Consider the following 14588-nt stretch of genomic DNA (forward strand, 5'->3'; position numbering starts at 1 on the left):
GCTGGGCTGATGCCAGGCTACATGGGTATGGGAGAGGTAACGCTGGGCTGATGCCAGGCTACATGGGTATGGGAGAGGTAATGCTAGGCTGATGCCAGGCTACATGGGTATGGGAGAGGTAATGCTGGGCTGATGCCAGGCTACATGGGTATGGGAGAGGTAACGCTGGGCTGATGCCAGGCTACATGGGTATGGGAGAGGTAACGCTGGGCTGATGTCAGGCTACATGGGTATGGGAGAGGTAATGCTGGGCTGATGCCAGGCTACATGGGTATGGGGAGAGGTAATTCTGGGCTGATGCCAGGCTACATGGGTATGGGAGAGGTAACGCTAGGCTGATGCCAGGTGCGTAGCAGTGATGGGAGAGGAGAAGGTGCAGAAGGAACACGGTCAGAAGTTCATCCTCGGCAGGAAGGAGGGTTGGTTGTCTCAGTCAGACTCAGGCCAGCCAGCGTTCTGCCCAGTGGAGTGGTAGCCATGATATCTACAGTAAACCCCTGTTGATTTAGGAGAGGTCAGTGTGCAGTCAGGCGAGGAAACATAAGAGCTAAGAAAACAAACCCCCGTCTCTACACTCCTCATCCTCTTTCCTCCAGCCGTCCATCTCAATCCAGACAACATTCTGGATTAGGGAGGTTGAGGAAAGGACTTGCCCTTAGCCAACCAGACCACTTCTAATTCCAGTTCCAGAGAAGAGATGAGATATCACTGTTTAGAGCTTCTCTGTCAGGCCAAAGTGAGCTCAGCTGGTCTGCAAATAAGCTACACATCCCAGTGCATGGCTATGGGGAGTCTGTGTGGGGGAAATACAACACATGCTGTGTTGGTTTCACACTTAACATTCAGGTTTGGTAGACTGCTTGCTGGCTCTAATCTGTCAGTCTCGATAGGTGTGCCAACTGCCAAATCCTGCCCAGGCATCTGTGCTAGCTAGGCACACTGGCCATAGATTGCCGACTGGGCATGGCAACTTTGGTGGCATGCCTGGCCTAGTGTCCTCTCTTCCCTCTGCAGTGGAAGACAGGGAGATCAGACGCTGTTGGTAGAGGATGACTGTGCTGCTTGTCTCCCGGCCATTCGATTAATCCACCGACTCAGTTCCAATTGTAGAATGTGGGACGGAGTATATTGTTTGTGTGGACTCAAACTGAGCGTCATTTCTCAGTCTTATGGAATCTGCTCTCATATGATGCACTCTGACCAAGAGATCCAAACATGTTTTATTGCAGGGTTGTATTGGGTTTTATTGCAGGGTTGTATTGGGTTTTATAGCAGGGTTGTATTGGGTTTTATTGCAGGGTTGTATTGGGTTTTATTGCAGGGTTGTATTGGGTTTTATTGCAGGGTTGTATTGGGTTTTATTGCAGGGTTGTATTGGGTTTTATTGCAGGGTTGTATTGGGTTTTATTGCAGGGTTGTATTGGGTTTTATTGCAGTGCCGTATTGGGTTTTATTGCAGGGTTGTATTGGGTTTTATTGCAGTGCCGTATTGGGTTTTATAGCAGGGTTGTATTGGGTTTTATTGCAGGGTTGTATTGGGTTTTATTGCAGGGTTGTATTGGGTTTTATAGCAGGGTTGTATTGGGTTTTATAGCAGGGTTGTATTGGGTTTTATAGCAGGGCTGTATTGGGTTTTATTGCAGGGTTGTATTGGGTTTTATTGCAGGGTTGTATTGGGTTTTATTGCAGGGTTGTATTTGGTTTTATTGCAGGGTTGTATTGGGTTTTATTGCAGGGTTGTATTGGGTTTTATTGCAGGGTTGTATTGGGTTTTATAGCAGGGTTGTATTGGGTTTTATTGCAGGGTTGTATTGGGTTTTATTGCAGGGTTGTATTGGGTTTTATTGCAGGGTTGTATTGGGTTTTATTGCAGGGTTGTATTGGGTTTTATTGCAGGGTTGTATTGGGTTTTATTGCAGTGCCGTATTGGGTTTTATAGCAGGGTTGTATTGGGTTTTATTGCAGGGTTGTATTGGGTTTTATTGCAGGGTTGTATTGGGTTTTATAGCAGGGTTGTATTGGGTTTTATAGCAGGGCTGTATTGGGTTTTATTGCAGGGTTGTATTGGGTTTTATTGCAGGGTTGTATTGGGTTTTATTGCAGGGTTGTATTGGGTTTTATTGCAGGGTTGTATTGGGTTTTATAGCAGGGTTGTATTGGGTTTTATTGCAGGGTTGTATTGGGTTTTATAGCAGGGTTGTATTGGGTTTTATTGCAGGGTTGTATTGGGTTTTATAGCAGGGTTGTATTGGGTTTTATAGCAGGGTTGTATTGGGTTTTATAGCAGGGTTGTATTGGGTTTTATAGCAGGGTTGTATTGGGTTTTATTGCAGGGTTGTATTGGGTTTTATAGCAGGGTTGTATTGGGTTTTATTGCAGTGCTGTATTGGGTTTTATTGCAGTGCTGTATTGGGTTTTATTGCAGGGTTGTATTGGGTTTTATTGCAGGGTTGTATTGGGTTTTATTGCAGGGTTGTATTGGGTTTTATTGCAGTGCCGTATTGGGTTTTATTGCAGGGTTGTATTGGGTTTTATTGCAGGGTTGTATTGGGTTTTATTGCAGGGTTGTATTGGGTTTTATTGCAGGGTTGTATCGGGTTGTATTGGGTTTTATTGCAGTGCAGTATTGGGTTTTATTGCAGGGTTGTATTGGGTTTTATTGCAGGGTTGTATTGGGTTTTATTGCAGGGTTGTATTGGGTTTTATTGCAGTGCTGTATTGGGTTTTATAGCAGGGTTGTATTGGGTTTTATAGCAGGGTTGTATTGGGTTTTATTGCAGGGTTGTATTGGGTTTTATAGCAGGGTTGTATTGGGTTTTATAGCAGGGTTGTATTGGGTTTTATTGCAGGGTTGTATTGGGTTTTATAGCAGGGTTGTATTGGGTTTTATTGCAGGGTTGTATTGGGTTTTATTGCAGGGTTGTATTGGGTTTTATAGCAGGGTTGTATTGGGTTTTATTGCAGGGTTGTATTGGGTTTTATTGCAGGGTTGTATTGGGTTTTATTGCAGGGTTGTATTGGGTTTTATTGCAGTGCTGTATTGGGTTTTATTGCAGTGCTGTATTGGGTTTTATTGCAGTGCTGTATTGGGTTTTCTTGCAGTGCTGTATTGGGTTTTATTGCAGGGTTGTATTGGGTTTTAAACAGATAGTTGATACTCTTGTAGGGTTTCAACATTCTGTCTCTCATAGCTGAGAGTAGAGGGGTGAATGGGGTGTGTGTTCTGTGTCTCATAGCTGAGGGTAGAGGGGTGAATGGGGCGTGTTTTGTGTCTCTTAGCTGAGGGTAGAGGGGTGAATGGGGTGTGTGTTCTGTGTCTCATAACTGAGGGTAGAGGGGTGAATGAGGCGTGTGTTCTGTGTCTCACAGCTGAGGTTAGAGGGGTGAATGGGGCGTGTGTTCTGTGTCTCATAGCTGAGGATAGAGGGGTGATCTGTATCTCATAGCTGAGGATAGAGGGGTGAATGGGGCGTGTGTTCTGTATCTCATAGCTGAGGGTAGAGGGGTGAATGGGGCGGGTGTTCTGTGTCTCTTAGCTGAGGTTAGATGGGTGAATGGGGCGTGTGTTCTGTGTCTCATAACTGAATGGGGCGTGTGTTCTGTGTCTCATAACTGAGGGTAGAGGGGTGAAATGGGCGTGTGTTCTGTGTCTCACAGCTAAGGGTAGAGGGGTGAATGGGGCATGTGTTCTGTCTCTCATAACTGAGGGTAGAGGGGTGAACGGGGCGTGTGTTCTGTCTCTCATAACTGAGGGTAGAGGGGTGAATAGGGCGTGTGTTTTGTGTCTCATAGCTGAGGGTAGAGGCGTGTGTTCTGTGTCTCTTAGCTGAGGGTAGAGGGGTGAATGGGGCGTGTGTTCTGTGTCTCACTGCTGAGGTTAGAGGGGTGAATGGGGCGTGTGTTCTGTGTCTCATAGCTGAGGGTAGAGGGGTGAATGGGGCGTGTGTTCTGTCTCTCATAACTGAGGGTAGAGGGGTGAATGGGGCGTGTGTTCTGTGTCTCATAGCTGAGGTTTGAGTGGTGAATGGGGCGTGTGTTCTGTGTCTCACAGCTGAGTTAGAGGGGTGAATGGGGCGTGTGTTCTGTGTCTCTTAGCTGAGGTTAGATGGGTGAATGGGGCGTGTGTTCTGTGTATCATAACTGAGGATAGAGGGGTGAATGGGGCGTGTGTTCTGTGTCTCTTAGCTGAGGGTAGAGGGGTGAATGGGGCGTGTGTTCTGTGTCTCTTAGCTGAATGCGGCGTGTGTTCTGTGTCTCTTAGCTGAGGGTAGAGGGGTGAATGGGGCATGTGTTCTGTGTCTCTTAGCTGAGGGTAGAGGGGTGAATGGGGTGTGTGTTCTGTGTCTCATAACTGAGGGTAGAGGGGTGAATGAGGCGTGTGTTCTGTGTCTCACAGCTGAGGTTAGAGGGGTGAATGGGGCGTGTGTTCTGTGTCTCATAGCTGAGGATAGAGGGGTGATCTGTATCTCATAGCTGAGGATAGAGGGGTGAATGGGGCGTGTGTTCTGTATCTCATAGCTGAGGGTAGAGGGGTGAATGGGGCGGGTGTTCTGTGTCTCTTAGCTGAGGTTAGATGGGTGAATGGGGCGTGTGTTCTGTGTCTCATAACTGAATGGGGCGTGTGTTCTGTGTCTCATAACTGAGGGTAGAGGGGTGAATGGGGCGTGTGTTCTGTGTCTCACAGCTGAGGGTAGAGGGGTGAATGGGGCATGTGTTCTGTCTCTCATAACTGAGGGTAGAGGGGTGAACGGGGCGTGTGTTCTGTCTCTCATAACTGAGGGTAGAGGGGTGAATAGGGCGTGTGTTTTGTGTCTCATAGCTGAGGGTAGAGGCGTGTGTTCTGTGTCTCTTAGCTGAGGGTAGAGGGGTGAATGGGGCGTGTGTTCTGTGTCTCACTGCTGAGGTTAGAGGGGTGAATGGGGCGTGTGTTCTGTGTCTCATAGCTGAGGGTAGAGGGGTGAATGGGGCGTGTGTTCTGTCTCTCATAACTGAGGGTAGAGGGGTGAATGGGGCGTGTGTTCTGTGTCTCACAGCTGAGGTTAGAGGGGTGAATGGGGCGTGTGTTCTGTGTCTCATAGCTGAGGTTTGAGTGGTGAATGGGGCGTGTGTTCTGTGTCTCACAGCTGAGTTAGAGGGGTGAATGGGGCGTGTGTTCTGTGTCTCTTAGCTGAGGTTAGATGGGTGAATGGGGCGTGTGTTCTGTGTATCATAACTGAGGATAGAGGGGTGAATGGGGCGTGTGTTCTGTGTCTCTTAGCTGAGGGTAGAGGGGTGAATGGGGCGTGTGTTCTGTGTCTCTTAGCTGAATGCGGCGTGTGTTCTGTGTCTCTTAGCTGAGGGTAGAGGGGTGAATGGGGCATGTGTTCTGTGTCTCATAGCTGAGGGTAGAGGGGTGAATGGGGCGTGTGTTCTGTGTCTCACAGCTGAGGTTAGAGGGGTGAATGGGGCATGTGTTCTGTGTCTCATAACTGAGGGTAGAGGGGTGAATGGGGCGTGTGTTCTGTGTCTCTTAGCTGAGGGTAAAGGGGTGAATGGGGCGTGTGTTCTGTGTCTCTTAGCTGAATGCGGCGTGTGTTCTGTGTCTCTTAGCTGAATGCGGCGTGTGTTCTGTGTCTCTTAGCTGAGGGTAGAGGGGTGAATGGGGCATGTGTTCTGTGTCTCATAGCTGAGGGTAGAGGGGTTGAATGGGGCGTGTGTTCTGTGTCTCATAGCTGAGGGTAGAGTGGTGAATGGGGTGTGTGTTCTGTGTCTTTTATCTGAGGGTAGAGGGGTGAATGGGGCGTGTGTTCTGTGTCTCTTAGCTGAGGGTAGAGGGGTGAATGGGGCGTGTGCTCTGTGACTCATCGCTGAGTTAGAGGGGTGAATGGGGCGTGTGTTCATTGTCTCATAGCTGAGGGTAGAGGGGTTGAATGGGGCGTGTTTTCTGTGTCTCATAGCTGAGGGTAGAGTGGTGAATGGGGTGTGTGTTCTGTGTCTCTTATCTGAGGGTAGAGGGGTGAATGGGGCGTGTGTTCTGTGTCTCATAGCTGAGGGTAGAGTGGTGAATTTGGCGTGTGTTCTGTGTCTCATAGCTGTGGGTAGATGGGTGAATTTGGCGTGTGTTCTGTGTTCATAGCTGAGGGTAGAGGGGTGAATTTGGCATGTGTTCTGTGTTCATAGCTGAGGATGAGCAGGGTCAGGTAGCAGAAAAGGCTGTCGTCACTTTACTGGCTGGCTGAGGGTTGTCATTTTGCCTGGGTGGAACACAGTGAGCGTGGCAGGAAGTAAAGGAATAGATTAGATCCTTTTGTTATCTTGATCCTTTTGTTATCTTGATCCTGTCACACTTTGTCGGAGGCCTAATGCTCTTTTCTCAGCCAAGGGGATGAGAATTATACCTCCATTTTGTTGCAGACTTTTCCTTCTCAATTTAGCTATTCGATTTCGATTTCATTTTCTGATTACCTGTCCCCCATTGGCCAGACTACATTTTGCTAAGCAATTGACCAACTTGTTGTCCATCTCAGCAGTGTGTCTAGCTTCCAACCTGAAAACTACTAGACAGCCAGTGTAATCAGACAGCTAAGCCCCAGGAAGGAACTAGTGTAATGGAGACCATGGAGTTCTCTCCATTCAAACTGCTCAATGAGTTGGTGGGCTAAGGGTTGGAGTAAGGCGTGTGTGTGTGTGTGTGTGTGTGTGTGTGTGTGTGTGTGTGTGTGTGTGTGTGTGTGTGTGTGTGTGTGTGTGTGTGTGTGTGTGTGTGTGTGTGTGTGTGTGTGTGTGTGTGTGTGTGTGTGTGTGTGTGTGGGGGGGGTTGAGACGGACCTCTTAGACACCATAAGCCGTCTCAGCCATGTGATTTAAAAATTGCAGTTAGGGCTTGGGCTACGTGTAACATGAAAGGGGAATTAATGCACCAGATGACAGTAGCATGCTCTGTCTCCCAGTGGTGTGTAATTGAAGCATAAATGAGTAATTATTTCTGTGTAGATGTGTCGGGTCTATGAGGCCATTAGTGCAGATGTGTGTTGAGGAACGTCTGAGGGAAATGGAGCAGCAGCAGCAGTACACTCTCATCTAGTCAATGTTTTACTGTGGGATTTTAGTACAGCACTCTCAGAAAAGAAAACAGTGCAGACTTTAAGAGGTAGTAATATAAGGCTTCAAGAGTGAAATGAGAGCTCCGCAACATGAGGGGTTTGGAAGATTGAAAACACACACTGAAGAAGCACGTGTTGGGGGGAAGGCCACTATTTTGTCTGCTCTGAAAATAGGTTAGAATGTATTTGTTTTAGAAGGGCATAGCTGTGGGCACCTGTCTGACCCTGCATCACACAGTGGCTAAGCAGAGGAGGTCTTGGCAGGGCATGGGGTATTAGGAGACAAACAACAGTAACACTTGATTTGGATAGTCCATCTGTAAATGCTCTACAAACTATCAGTAACATTTCAACTAACTATCTACTAACCCTAGCCTAATAAGTGTGACCCAAGCAGCTTGCTAAGAATAACCCTGGATGCAACTTATAGGGCATGCTTGCTGCTCAGCAGAGCCAAATGGAGAGTCCAGGCAATCTTCTCAGAGACCAATCACCCATTTATTTTACCAGGTACATTGACTGAGAACACATTCCCATTTACAGCTACAACCTGGGGAATAGTTACAGGGGACAGGAATGAGCCAATTGGAAGCTGGGGATGATTAGGTGACAGTATGAGGGACAGCTTGGGAATTTAGCCAGGACACCAGGGTTAACACCCCTACTTTTACAATAAGTGCCATGGGATCTTTAGTGACCACAGATAGTCAGGACACCTGTTAAACAGCCCATCCAAAAGACAGCACCCTACAAAGGGTAGTGCCCCCAATCACTGCAATATGTTTTTAGACCAGAGGAAAGAGTGCCTCCTACTGGCCCTCCAACACCACTTCCAGCAGCATCTGGTCTCCCACCCTGGACCAACCCTGATTAGCTTCAGAAGCAAGCCAGCAGTGGTATGCTGCTGGCCATACACAAGGACCTCAATTAGAGAACTAAAGCAATCAGTACACCAACAAAATGCTGTCATACCCCAAACAGGAAGTGCCTTTGTCACAATAGGGCCCTCTCAGACAGATCAGGGAACTCCCACCCAGCTCCTCCCCTCTGTCCCCTCAAACCACTCTCCTCCCTACTGACTGACGGTAGACACCCCCGTCAGATAATGTCACCCTAATATTACCCCATCTAAATTATAATTTTAAGAAATATCAAAGGAAAATGTAATTGAACGGCTTACTGGGCCCACTGTATAAATCATTAATCGAAGTTGAGATGAAAGAAACTGGGCAGTGGGCAGCATAAAAGTGTTCTCACTCATGGTTGATATCAAACAGTTCAGTGATCACAAAGGATCACTTGAAGCTAATGCTCTGTTCAGTTTTGCAGCTGTTCTCTCTCATTTGTATGCTGGGCTGTCTGGGGGTGTTTTGATATCGTCCACTGGTTGATTTGGTCCCACGCTGGGGGGGGTTTGGCTACCGGTAGGTGCGTCTCAGCTGGCGATTGGTCTGGTTGTGTCTCTGTGGTTCAATCAGTGTTCAGGGTCAGTAGCTCAATTCCTGGTCCTGTCTCTCCTCTGCAGCCCACCAGCTCATTACTCACACAGGGCAGTTCAGGCCACCAGGTACCAGTCCACCAGGCAGCTCTGCACCAAGCAAAGCTGGCCCCGCCTCTCTCAACTCTCAGGGGCCTCTGGGTCAGCTGTCAGTCCTCTCCTCAATCAAGTCCATGTCAGTCTGGCCCTGCCTGCTTACTGATGACAACGATGGAGCTGAAGACTACATTTTGAAGTTTGGCTGTGTATGGGTGTGTGCTTAGACATATGTGTTTTGGGGTGGCAGGTAGCCTTGTGGTTAGAGTGTTGGGCCAGTAACCAAAATGTTGCTAGATCAAATCCCTGAGCTGACAAGGTAAAAATCTGTAGTTTTGCCCCTGAACAAGGCAGTTAACCCACTGTTCCTAGGCCGTCATTGTAAATAAGAACTTGTTCTTAACTGACTTGCCTAGTTAAATAAAAAATATAGGCTAAATACATCTAATACAACTCCTGCCAACAACCTCAACTCTCTCCAGGGCAGATGTCATGTGAATTCAGTTGGGATGAGAAGTGGCCCATGAAAGAAATAAGGAAAAACAGAGGTTATTTGGCATCACCTCAGCCAGTATGTCAACAGCAGCTCTTACTCAGCCCAACTTCATATGTGTTATCTATGTTTGTCTTTTTGCACACACACACACACACACACACACACACACACACACACACACACACACACACACCTCCAGATCTAGAATGTTCCATGTAAAGAAAACACTCCCATATTCTTGCTAGGCCAAGCGATTACCTCCAGCACAACAATCCATCTGTCCAAACATGTTAGTGACTAGCTGGCGCTGTACTCATGTCTGTTGTGACTTCATTCTAGGGCTGACTCCTTTTAGTCAAATGGTCGATTTTTGGTCCATAGGCTGTTGGTCGACCAAGATCTCTTTAGTCAATCAGTAGCAAATATATAAAATAAAAAAATTATGGAACACGAGCCACCTCTCTGATTCACGCCTATCTGAGTGGACTAATCCATTGCGGAGGCCTGTCTGAGGGGACTAATCCATTGCGGAGACCTGTCTGAGTGGACTAATCCATTGCGGAGACCTGTCTGAGAGGACTAATCCATTGCGGAGACCTGTCTGAGAGGACTAATCCATTGCGGAGGCCTGTCTGAGTGGACTAATCCATTGCGGAGACCTGTCTGAGTGGACTAATCCATTGCGGAGGCCTGTCTGAGTGGACTAATCAATTGCGGAGACCTGTCTGAGTGGACTAATCCATCAGGGAGGCCTGTCTGAGTGGACTAATCCATTGCGATCTGGTGATCTGATTTGGTGATCTGATACTATTTCTGATTGTCTCAACTCACCATCACTACGGAGTTTTTACATTCATTGAGCATGACAATAGTTCCTCAACGTAGCATATTTGAAAAATCTTTCCAGCTCTCTACTTTTCGATAATAACTCAGCATGAAAGGGGGGAAAATGTGATGCTCTGATCCGGTGGAAACATCATAAAATAGACCTACCTGATTACTTCTTATCCCTTGAGAAAAAACAGCCTACAGCTGAGCTTACTGGCACTGCAGACTCTGAGGGACAGAATATTTGATGCAACATTGTAAGTTTGACCAAGTTAATACAATAGTTGATAGAATGTTTCCAGTTCCTTGCCATCGGGCCATGTGTAGCCAATCGGATTCATGGGATATGTTCTACCTGTGGTCTGTAATGTTTTTATTTGTGGGCTTTATGTAGGCTATTTTTACATAATGGCAATAGAAGTTACTTTCAGATTTGGATCATTTTCATTTAGAATTTTGACTAGCCACATGACATTGATTTTGAGATATGAAGACTTATTATAAATGGTATTACCTGGCAACTTCAGGAGTGTAACGGCAGAATTTACGAAGGCCAGTAGCAACGGGAGGTGAAGGATCAGGAACAGGTTTTTTTCTTCTGGTTGGGCTCCCGAGTGGCGCAGCGGTCTAAGACACTGCATCTCAGTGCAAGAGGCGTCACTACAGTCCCTGGTTTGATTCCAGGCTGTATCACATCCGGCCGTGATTGGGAGTCCCATACGGTAGCGCACAATTGGCCCAGCGTCGGCCGGAGTAGGCCATCATCGTAAATAAGAATTTGTTCTTAACTGACTTGTTAAATAACATTTTAAATATTGATCTCTGGCTCCCTCTTTAGTAGTTTGTGTGTCTTCATTTTTAATCTCAGTGCTTAAAGCATCAGACAAGCTCAGTAGCCTACATATAGTTGATTTTATTCAAACATAGTGTGTGTCTACATATGGAAAAGTACACATTTAAAATTTAGACCACTCGGTTGATGGAAAGAACAGATGACTCTCGGTCAACCAATATTATTTTTAGCCGGGGACAGCCCTATTCCATTCATATTTCACTAGACATCAGTACACACCTTTAACACTGTGTTGAGTCATATACATCAATGTGGTGGACATAGCACTTCCTGGTGGTGTGAGTGAGAGAACTATAGACATGTTTATTGTTATTGAGTGGCAGTAAAGGTGTATTGATTAGTTACTAACAGCAGTGGTCCATTGATTAAAGGCTACTCAGCACAGGAAGTGGTTGAGGCTGGAACACCATGTTGTGTCATATAACCTACACACTCCCTGAAGTGTGACTGCTGCGGCCCACTTCGGGGATGGTTACCATGGTGACGCGCCTAGGGACACTGTGCGCATCCATTATGGAAGTCATGTGCAGTGAGACGGGGCGATGGGCGTGAAGGGCCTGGGGGCCAGGGGAAGCAGCTGTCCCTCAAGCCAGCCCGACCACAAAAGAGACACATCTGGAAGGCTAACAGCTGCAGGGGTCCACTCCATGTTAGCTCTGCTAGGCTACTGCAGAGGAGAGACGTGTTCCCTGCAGGGGTCCACTCCATGTTAGCTCTGCTAGGCTACTGCAGAGGAGAGACGTGTTGCCTGCAGGGGTCCACTCCATGTTAGCTCTGCTAGGCTACTGCAGAGGAGAGACGTGTTGCCTGCAGGGGTCCACTCCATGTTAGCTCTGCTAGGCTACTGCAGAGGAGAGACGTGTTGCCTGCAGGGGTCCACTCCATGTTAGCTCTGCTAGGCTACTGCAGAGGAGAGATGTGTTGCCTGCAGGGGTCCACTCCATGTTAGCTCTGCTAGGCTACTGCAGAGGAGAGACGTGTTGCCTGCAGTGGTCCACTCTAGTTCTCTGCTATGGACAGGAGGGGAAATGCGCTGCACCTGTGATACAGGACGTTTTTGAACTAAAGCCCTGTCCAACCTAGCTTGTCTATGCTTCACTGTTGTCCTTTATTGCCAATAACAATAGTTATTTAATAACAATATTATTGATTAGAAAAAGGCATACTGTAGGAACTAGGAAGAGTGTTTACCATACATATGCTCAGTCACAAGAAGAACAAGTCTTTAAGAAACTTCAGAAAGAATAAGAGAATAAACTGCAAATGCTTTTTTTTTAAAAATGGGTCACCGTCTAAGCATCACGCATTGCAGACACATAAAAGAACCATGACATTACAAGGGTAGTAACTCTGTCATGCTCTCAGAGGCATGAGCAAAATATAGCTCCACAAAAGCAGAGCTGAGGATGCCTGGGACCCAGGTGTTATCATGTATTAACGTGGCTATGTAAAACTGACATCAGCTATGACAACATTATGAGTTACTTGCAGTAGGATTACTGGTGGGTGCGGTCAGTAAGCCTACACGTCTCGAAGGGGAATCCGTTTAGGTCATTAACAGGGGAATCAGTTTAGGTCATTAACTTGTTGAGTGTAGGGGGCAGTATTTTGATGTTTGGATGAAAAACGTACCCAAATGAAACTGCCTATTTTTCAGGCCTAGTATCTAGAATATGCATATACTTGTCAGATTAGGATAGAAAACACTCTAAAGTTTCCAAAACTGTCAAAATATTGTCTGTGAGTATAACATAACTGATATTGCAGGCGAAAACCTGAGGAAAATCCAACCCGGAAGTGCTGTTTTTCCTGAAAGCTCTCTGTTCCATTGCCTGCCTTCACTCCATTTAAAGGGATATCAACCAGATTCCTTTTCCTATGGCTTCCCCATGGTGTAAACAGTCTTTAGACATAGTTTCAGGCTTTTATTTTGAAAAATTTGCGAGAAAGATCACATCGCGTCATTGGATGGCTGGGTGCCAGCAGCGTTTTGCATGCGTAACACTTGGAGCAGACATTTTCTCTCTCTCTCCTATTGAAGAAGCTACAGTCCCGGTTGAAATATTATCGATTATATATTGTAAAAACAACCTGAGGATTGATTATAAAAAAGGTTTGATATGTTTCTACAAACTTTACGGATACTATTTGGAAATTTTGTCTGCCTGGTCGTGACCGCTCGAGCCTGTGGATTTCTGAACATAACGCGCCAACCAAATGGAGCTATTCTGAATATAAAAATAATCTATATGGAACAAAATAAACATTTATTGTGTAACTGGGAGTCTCGCGAGTGCAAACATCTGAAGATCATCAAAGGTAAGCGATTCATTTTATTGCTTTTCTACTTGGCTGCTAGCTGTTTGTAATGTTTTGTCTGCTGAGAGAGATGTCCTTACATAAACGCTTGGTATGCTTTCGGCAAAAAGCTTTTTTGAAATCTGACACGCCAGGTGGATTGTTGACGAAAATGATCCCGGTAACGGGATGGGTGCATCAAGAAGTTAACAGGGGAATCCGTCCCCTACTCAGGTCTTCCAGTACCCCCAACATTACATATTTTTGTCAGGGGTTGCAACAAAAATGTGTACTTTTGGGAGTACTCGACGACCGGAGTTGGGAAACACTGGTTTACTGTAGGTTATAAAAACACAGACATATGGTATTGATTAGGAAGGACTGTTTGGTATTGATTAGGCAATATGGTTGGAATCTATTAACTTCTTCCAATATTCCCTGTTTGGAGGATTCATACATGGTCCAGTTGAATGGGCATACAGTAGTGACAGTAAAGACTCTGGCTGTGGGGGCAGAGAGGAAGACCGTGGCAGACAAGAGCACGTGGTTGTAGGAGCAGAGAGGAAGACCGTGGCAGACAAGAGCACGTGGCTGTAGGAGCAGAGAGAAAGACCATGGCAGACGAGAGCACATGGCTGTAGGAGCAGAGAGGAAGACAAGAGCACTTGGCGTCCTACAGTATTTCCCCCTGAGCCTTGAGACTTGCATGCTGTAGCCTGAGTCAGCCAACCAGCCTAATCTAGGTGGAGAAGGAGGAGGAGGGAGACGAGGAGGAGGGAGAGAGGATAGGGAAAAAAAGATGGGGTGAGAAGAGGGAGAGAGAAAGACGGGAAGAAAGGGAGAGAGATGGAGCAGGCCTGGCAGCGACTCATGGCCGATATATGACACAGTTACTTTCATCACAGAGAGCTGCAGTGCTCTCTCTATCTCCTCTTGTTCTAATGGAAAACGTGCAAGGGGCTTAATGCTGCTCGCTGCTAATATGGAGATACATACACAGAGAGCTAAGAGGGAAGAAGAAGCTATGATGTGTTTTCTGATTTACACTGACTGACTCCAGTCAAGTAAAAACCTTCCCAGTCCCACAGGGCAGACAGTGAGAAAGTAGCAGATATACTGTAGATCTGTTTCACTGAGCTGTTATGATTACATTACAGCCCTCCTCCCCGATCCCTCCCTATATCAGTCATCTCACCCTGTGATGTGGTCTCCAAGCCATCTGAGGAAGCTGCCCCAGTGTACACCCACAGCTGAAGCATGTATAAACAGTGGTGTGGGCTAGGAGTGGGCTGTGGCTAGGATAGGGCACTCCTTCACAGCATGGCAGAGGTTCCCATATGCTCTAGGGTGTGGTGGTGGCGGTGACTAGATGAGGGGTTTTTGGGGTGCGACTGTACCACAGCTCTACAGAACATCCAGTCACTCTCATGTCTGAGTTAAATTGTTCCCAGCCAGCATCTTTTGTTCATTTAGCCAGTTAACACTCCCCAGAGTACT

At 46.7% G+C, this 14588-nt stretch overlaps 1 protein-coding gene across 1 annotated transcript in view; it reads left to right on the forward strand.

Annotated features, from left to right (window-relative positions):
- Window positions 1–14588, forward strand: part of LOC139416741 (arf-GAP with coiled-coil, ANK repeat and PH domain-containing protein 3-like) — a 92453-nt gene that overhangs the window by 27500 nt on the left and 50365 nt on the right. The window lies entirely within an intron of this gene.

This window comes from Oncorhynchus clarkii, chromosome 9, assembly GCF_045791955.1.
Source record: "Oncorhynchus clarkii lewisi isolate Uvic-CL-2024 chromosome 9, UVic_Ocla_1.0, whole genome shotgun sequence".
Classification (NCBI taxonomy): Eukaryota; Metazoa; Chordata; class Actinopteri; order Salmoniformes; family Salmonidae; genus Oncorhynchus; species Oncorhynchus clarkii.